Raw genomic sequence first — 7,014 nt, 5'->3', positions numbered from 1 at the left:
GCGTACCATTGAGCTAAGAAGCTTGAATCACACGGCTGTGTGAAGCTGGAGGAGGTAGGGATCAGACAGTAATGAGAAGCAGACGAAGGAAAGCTGGATCAAAGGGTGGCCCTTGAAAGGCGCAATGGTGAGGAAGTCTTAGCAAGTTGATTTTCTTGCTAAGACATAGACCCCTTCATATCCTCCAATGTGCCTGCGTGGGTTTCCTAAACTGACTCTTGAACTATTAATGGAGCGAATGTGTATTTTTTAGGCTAGAAGTTAGCATCTCATGTATTAATTCAACATAAAACCGGTGTTGAAAGCTTTTCCACTAAATTTTGGATGTATGTGACATTTTAAAAATCTTCACTAAGGATGATAGATTTTCTGATGCCTTAAGCTGCTCGTCAGATACAGCACAGTCACATTACTACTCTGATGAAGTTTGTCAGCACTTGTGTTAGGATACAGCTTGTAATGGAGTGTGGTGTTGTTGTACACAGTATTAGCTCCTTTAGCATTGATACAAGCAAATAAATAAACAAAGAAACAAACAGGCTACAAAGCTTTGTTTTGAACTTTAATCCAAAAAGTTCAAATGGGTAAAGACAAATAAAAACTTCAGCATTATTATTAAAACACACACATGGTTAGAGTGTTAAGTCATACTTGTATGTCTACGTCATGTAGTACTTTAGTTATGAATTGTTTGATGTATAGTTGTGATTGGTGCAGAAAAACTTCCAAACTGACTGGAACAAAGGGGTTAAATAAAATAAAGGAAAGTGTAGAGAATACCAAGAAGCTTAAGTTTTAATGTTTGTGACAAGATCTTTGTGATTTCTGGAATTAGTGTCTGTGTCCTCGAGCAAACTGATACCAAAGAGGCCAACAGCAGGCCGGGACAAGGATTACCAGAAAAGTCAGAACCGCTGTCGGGTATGATTTTATATTCTGTGAAAAGAGTCAGTGACAAGTTAATGCCCTCACACACAACCCACCTTTTGACAAGTCAGCATTTATCAGTACGCACCACTCTGTCCGTATTCATACAAAAATGTACTTGTGTGTCTAAAATGTTAAATAGTCCATCAGCAAAAGTCAGGAAGTCAACTGCAGCTGATGTTAGTAAATCATTAATGAGGTCATAGTGATCCATTCACTTTGTAGCTGTAAATATTAATGAGTTGTCTATAAATATGTGCACATACTCTGCAGCTCTCTCCCATAACCGTCCTATGCAAACTCAGAATAACTCCCTAAAAATGGTTCAAAGCCCATAGTGATGCGCTGATGGTGCGATCATGTGGTGTCATCATTCATTCCGTCCCATTGCCACAAGGGTATAAAATCAAGCACCGCACCAGCATTCTAAATAGCTCAGTGTACAGCAAACAGACCAGTGTGTTTGTCAGTGGGATTATTGCAAAGCCACACAAAAGGCCTCGTAAAGTTATGCAGCAGGGCACCTGGTGCTGAGTGCGTAACAAGTTGCCAAGACTCTGCTGACCTGATGGCTGCAGAGTTCCAAACCTTCTCTGGCATTAAGATGATCAGAAACGCTCTGTGCCAGGAGCTTGGTGGCACGGGTTTCCATGGCTGAGCGGCTGCATTCAAACCTGCCAAGCGTGGTGTGTGAAGCATGCTGTCACTGGACTCTGGAGCAGTGGAAACATGTTCTGTGAAGTGTTGGACAATCATGTTTCTCTATCAGGCAGTCTGATTGGCAAAGGTACCTGCCATGGTGTTGCTTTTTCTGGTGTTGGCTCTGGTCCTTCAGTTTCACTAAAGAAGAATCTTCATGCTTCAGTTTACATCTCCAACTCTGCAGGAACAGTTTGAGGAAGACCCCTTTCTGTGTCAGCATGATTGTGCCACAGTGCACAAAGCAGGCTCCATGAAAGCACGGTTGGATGAGTTTTTTTTGTGTGACTGGCCAGCACAGAGCCCCGACCTGAACCTTACTGAACAACTAAGGGATGAACTACAACAGAGATTACAGGGCTAGGAACGTCTGTGTCCAGCATCAGCATGTGACCTCACAAATGCTCTTTCTGGATGGATGGGAAGGATTTTTCCACAGACACACTTTCCCCAAAAGAGTGGTTAGTGCTGGTCATATTGAGGCTGGATATTGTTTCTGCTCTGTGCACATGTTCAAGATCATGTCATGGATCTTATCAATGGTCTCACATGTGGTGATGGAGACCGTGTCCTGTCTTCATCACAGAAAACATTATTAACATGGCTTAGATAAAGTGTTGTGAGGAAAACAGCTCCTATTACACCTTATCATGTGCTGCCTGTTAGCAGTGCTGGTATCGATTACTGTGTTTAATGTATCATTTGTTGTGTGTCAGCACTGAGGGAATTCCCAAACACAGGATCAATACAGTAATTATAATGCTCATCTAGCAATTACAAGCAATGACAATGGTGGTCATTATGATTATCAAAGTGAGTGTGTGATGGGGTTTCCGTTTGCAGACAGCAGGGATTAGAGGATTATCTCTCTCCCTGTCTCTGGCCATCTCTCTATCATTCACGCTGCACGGATTAGTTTTATCTACAAGGTAATCAGGGCTTTACTGTTGTCTGACAGGACTACAACTCCCACACTCACACACAGCATGCGTCGGCACTACACACCACTGCAGTGTTGACTCAAAAGACTTAAAACAGACAGAGAGAGGGGGGAGGGGGGTGAGAGATAAAGTGGAAAGAATCAGGATTTCCGCAGGAATTGTTTTGTAGAAAATAAGTTCTTATCACTGCAGAAACAATATGAAACCACCTGAATGAGATTTTCTGCTCCAACTTTCTTTGCACTTGGAATTAAGAACCGCTGTGAGCCTTTGGGTTTCATTCCAGAAAGATATCAAAATCCACATATCTGTCTAACACCTGTTGGAAACAGATAATAACACAAAACCCCTCAGTCACAGTCACACTTAGCTGCTGCAGAGAAAAATGTTGTCGTTTTCCACCTGTAATCGTCTGAGAAATAATGAAAGCAAGGACATACAGTCATGGTCAAAAGTTAGTACACACTATTTAAAAAAAAAATCAAATCTGATCATAGTGGGTCTTAGTATTAGCTCCCTCTTACTGCTTCCATAGTTGTGTTAGCTGCAGCAGGTGCTGCTTCCTCATCAGTCCTCGTTGAATTGATCATCAGCAGGTTGTACAGACCAAACACAGTGCAGAGAGGGAAAGACATAAACAATGGTGTTAGAGAAAGCAACTGCTGCTGCACAATCATTCCTCACAGTGAGTGGACGTAACAGCAAATCGACCACCAGATGAAAGTATGAATGAGTTCTGAGCAAACATGAAGAAACAGAAGGAAAATAGCTCAGAACCGACAAAAAAAGTCGAAGGACCATAATAAGCCAAGGCTGAGGGCTTTCGTGGGTTTTCCCAGCTTTGCAGCACTGTGTATCAGCCTCACTAAACTGTCAGCTCTGTTAATATTGCTTTGGGGGACGCTGTCAGTTATTGTTGGCTGTGTGTGCATTGTTTATATGCGTTTCTCTATGAATGGCTCTATAAATTATAATTAACAGAATGCATGCCACATTCCTAAATGTTCCCTCTGAGTCAAGGAAGCCACACGTCTGACTTGACCTTTACTGTATCCGTGCTGTAGAGCGGCGCACATACAACATCACATCCGTGTTGTTTGTATATAAAAGTTGTCTGTGTCATGATGTGTGGATTTGTTAATCGTGCTATTTTGCTGCTTCTTGTGTTGTGACCTTCTTAGTTAAACTTCTATTTTGGTAGGGTGTGTTTGGGCTCGTTTTACTTCCTGCCCTTTTTCCCCTCCTTTGTGATTGGCTTCCCCACCCTCCTTGTTTACACCTGTGTCAGAGTGATAGGGTAAAACAGTTTGTTTGGAACCATTGAGGCTTACATGAACCACATGATCACTGTAGCGGCGACATCAAAGCGTGTCGCAACTCTCTTTCTATGGCTCTGACCTGTGTCTCCTGTGCTTTGTGCCATGTTTGTTTGCCATACCTGCACCTTATCAGTTTTTCCTGAGTCCCTGAATGTTTCTTGTCCATGTAACACTGGGTTTGACTACTTCCTATATTTCTTCCTACATTTTTCTCATGACATCTCATATTCTGGAGGATTTAGCATTTCCCAACTAATATCTTTTGTATCAAAGGGAATTACTGTTTCTGACTGTTTTTTAAATAACAACATTTTTCTGGAAAAACATTTTATTTTCTTGATTTTGGGATAAAACAAGATTATTTTTTAAATATAAGGATTTGGATTTGATTACTGTTGGAGTAATCCAGCATGCTTTGGTTTGATCATTTTGGCTTCTCATTAAATTCTAAATCAATTTGATAATTCTGATGAAATGGCAGGCATACGCCTTTAACCCTTTCACCAAGGCTGAACCTCCTTGTCAGACAAAAACTTTCCTTGAGGCTCTGTGGCTCCAGGTGGCAGCAGGGCCAGGTAGACCGGAGTGATGGCGCCCTCGTCTGGTGACTTGTGGGCGTCTTGACTGGTCATGTCAGTGCGCACCCATCCAGGACAGCAGGCGTTCACTAAGATCTGAGCAGAACAAACTCTGTTAGAAACACACTTAATGCAACAATATCACATTTTGAAACAAGTTTTTTTTGCAGTTACCCCGTCATTTGGTCTCTCTATGGACAGACGCCGAGCCAAGATCATGGACAGGGTCTGAGGACACACAAAGACCTCATATTTGTTCATTGTTTCAGAGCATTTCAGTTTGTCTCATCTTATGACTCCAGTTTACAGACTGGTCGTACCGTCAGTCCATTTTAGACACTCCGTACGCCGTCGTAGGCCAGCCCCCCTGCTTGTGCTCATCTTTCTTGGCCTCATTGACAAATCTCTGCATCAGTCCCACCACCTCGTCCTCTGTGATGTCCTGGCTGCGGAAACGCTGCTGAAGAGCCGGGCTGCTTTGGCTCAAAGCTTGGGAGCCGATCATGCTGGAGACATTCACCACGCGGCCTGAGACACAGACAGACAGGAGACATCTGAACCTGCCCATCGATCCTCTGTATTCTGAAGTATTGCTAATGTTTGCGACCGTGTTCATACCTCCAGCTTTGATGAGCGGCAGGAAGTGAGTCAGCACGTCTCTGGCAGCGAAGAAGTTTACCTTGAGGGTCTCCTCTGCCTGGATAGCAAATGGAGTTGTGTCCCCAGCTGAAGAGCAGAGAGAGTGTTCATATGATATGATGACTTCAATCAAAGGAGCAAGTTGAAATCAGATTATTTATTTAAGAAATATGTCCCACTTTTGAAAAGAATCCCAGCGTTATTGACAAGAATGTCCACTCCTCCGTACTTGTCTTTAAAAAAGGCAGCAGCAGTGGTGATGCTGTTCACGTCACTGACATTGAGCTGGTGAAACAGGGGCTTCAGTCCCTCTGAGGCCAGAGACTCCACTGCTGCCTGACCACGACCGCTGCAGAAGAAGTACAAAACTTACATTGACTGTCAGTTTAATTCTCTGAAGTCTGTTTTCTGTGTGTGTCTCCAATCAACCAATTAGAAGAGTGCATTGTAGTGCATATGTGTGTAAATGTTTTTTTTACCTATGCAGGATTTATTGTGAATACATAAAATGTCATATACGGTAGTCACTTTTGTATTTTCCATATTTGTAAATACATTTTACATATATATTTACATATACATTTAAGGTATTATAGAATCAGTTGTATTGTTTGTGGTCTCAGATTTAATCCATACTTTTGACCAGCAGATGTCACCATTCATCTGTCCTCAACCCTTCAGTCACTGGTGTCTAAAGTTACAGGTGATCATTTATTATTCATCATGTGTCTTTGACTTTGATCAGGTGAGCTACCTACACGTCTCTAGCTGTGAGGTAAACGTCTCCCTGGAACTGTTTGCAGAGCGCTCGGACAATGGCCAGGCCGATGCCTTTGTTGCTGCCTGTTACTACGGCAACCCTGGATGACATGTCTGTGCAAAAGCAGAAAGGTCAACATACATATTAAAAGCAGAAAAATAAACAGGATTAAAATGCAGTCAAAGTCTATTCAAAAACAAATAAATAAAGTCACACATGTTATCAAAGGGCAAAGTGAAAAAGATTTGCCGAGTCACGATGACACAGCAAAATCCTAATGTATATGTCTAAGAGCCTACCATGTACAGCATTTTTACATTTAAAACTCATTTTAATGTGGATATTAAACCAATCATATGTTTTTGTGGTTGTTTTATTTATTTATTTTTGACATTTTTATTATGTCTATTCTACAATTAACCTCAATCTGGAAGAATTTAAATATCACTAAACCTGCAGGTTACTTGACAAAACAGTCTTTGGTTATAGAGAAACTGTAGCACTGTGTGCACAATGTATTACATATCTGCGTGTATGTATGTATGTCATCATTATAGATGCAGTATATTGTAAACTGAACCACGACCATCAACTGTCATTTGTATCCCAAGTGTGGTAAACGTCATTACTTCAGCGGGGATGCTGAATCTGTAGCTAGGGATACAGGTTGGCTCACCTGACACACACACACACACACACACACGTGGACAGTGTGCCATTAGTCATATGACTTAATCCGGTGAAAATGAATTCGTTTTTAACAACCAAAACATTTGCAATCAATGCAGACACACAATAGCCTAATTATTTGTCAACAACACAGTAAATGTAGAATTTTATGATAAAAAAAAAGATTGACTGCAACAGCGTCTGATTATTAGTGCCATTATTATAGACTTAATGTTATTATATCATTAGTTATATAACAGTTTGACAGTTACACTACAGTAACAAAAACTTTTCTTCGTCATTCTGGCATCATCAGTACCAATAACAAACACGCATTAAATCGTCTTATGTTACAAAAACCTCTTATAAAGTGAAACAGCGGGTTCTCACTTACTTGGTGCAGAGTGAAGCTCGGTGCTCACACAGCTGTTTCGAAGCGCTGCAAACCCAAACGGGAGTTACCTTAATGGAGGAGAGAGAGT

At 41.5% G+C, this 7,014-nt stretch overlaps 1 pseudogene; it reads right to left on the bottom strand.

The window, feature by feature from the left end:
• Positions 1-4,196: 4,196 nt before the first annotated feature.
• On the bottom strand, positions 4,197-7,014 carry LOC114447720 (carbonyl reductase [NADPH] 1-like; annotated as a pseudogene).

The sequence above is a fragment of the Parambassis ranga genome, chromosome 15 (genome assembly GCF_900634625.1).
Source record: "Parambassis ranga chromosome 15, fParRan2.1, whole genome shotgun sequence".
Classification (NCBI taxonomy): Eukaryota; Metazoa; Chordata; class Actinopteri; family Ambassidae; genus Parambassis; species Parambassis ranga.
This window is presented reverse-complemented; position numbering and strand designations above follow the sequence as displayed.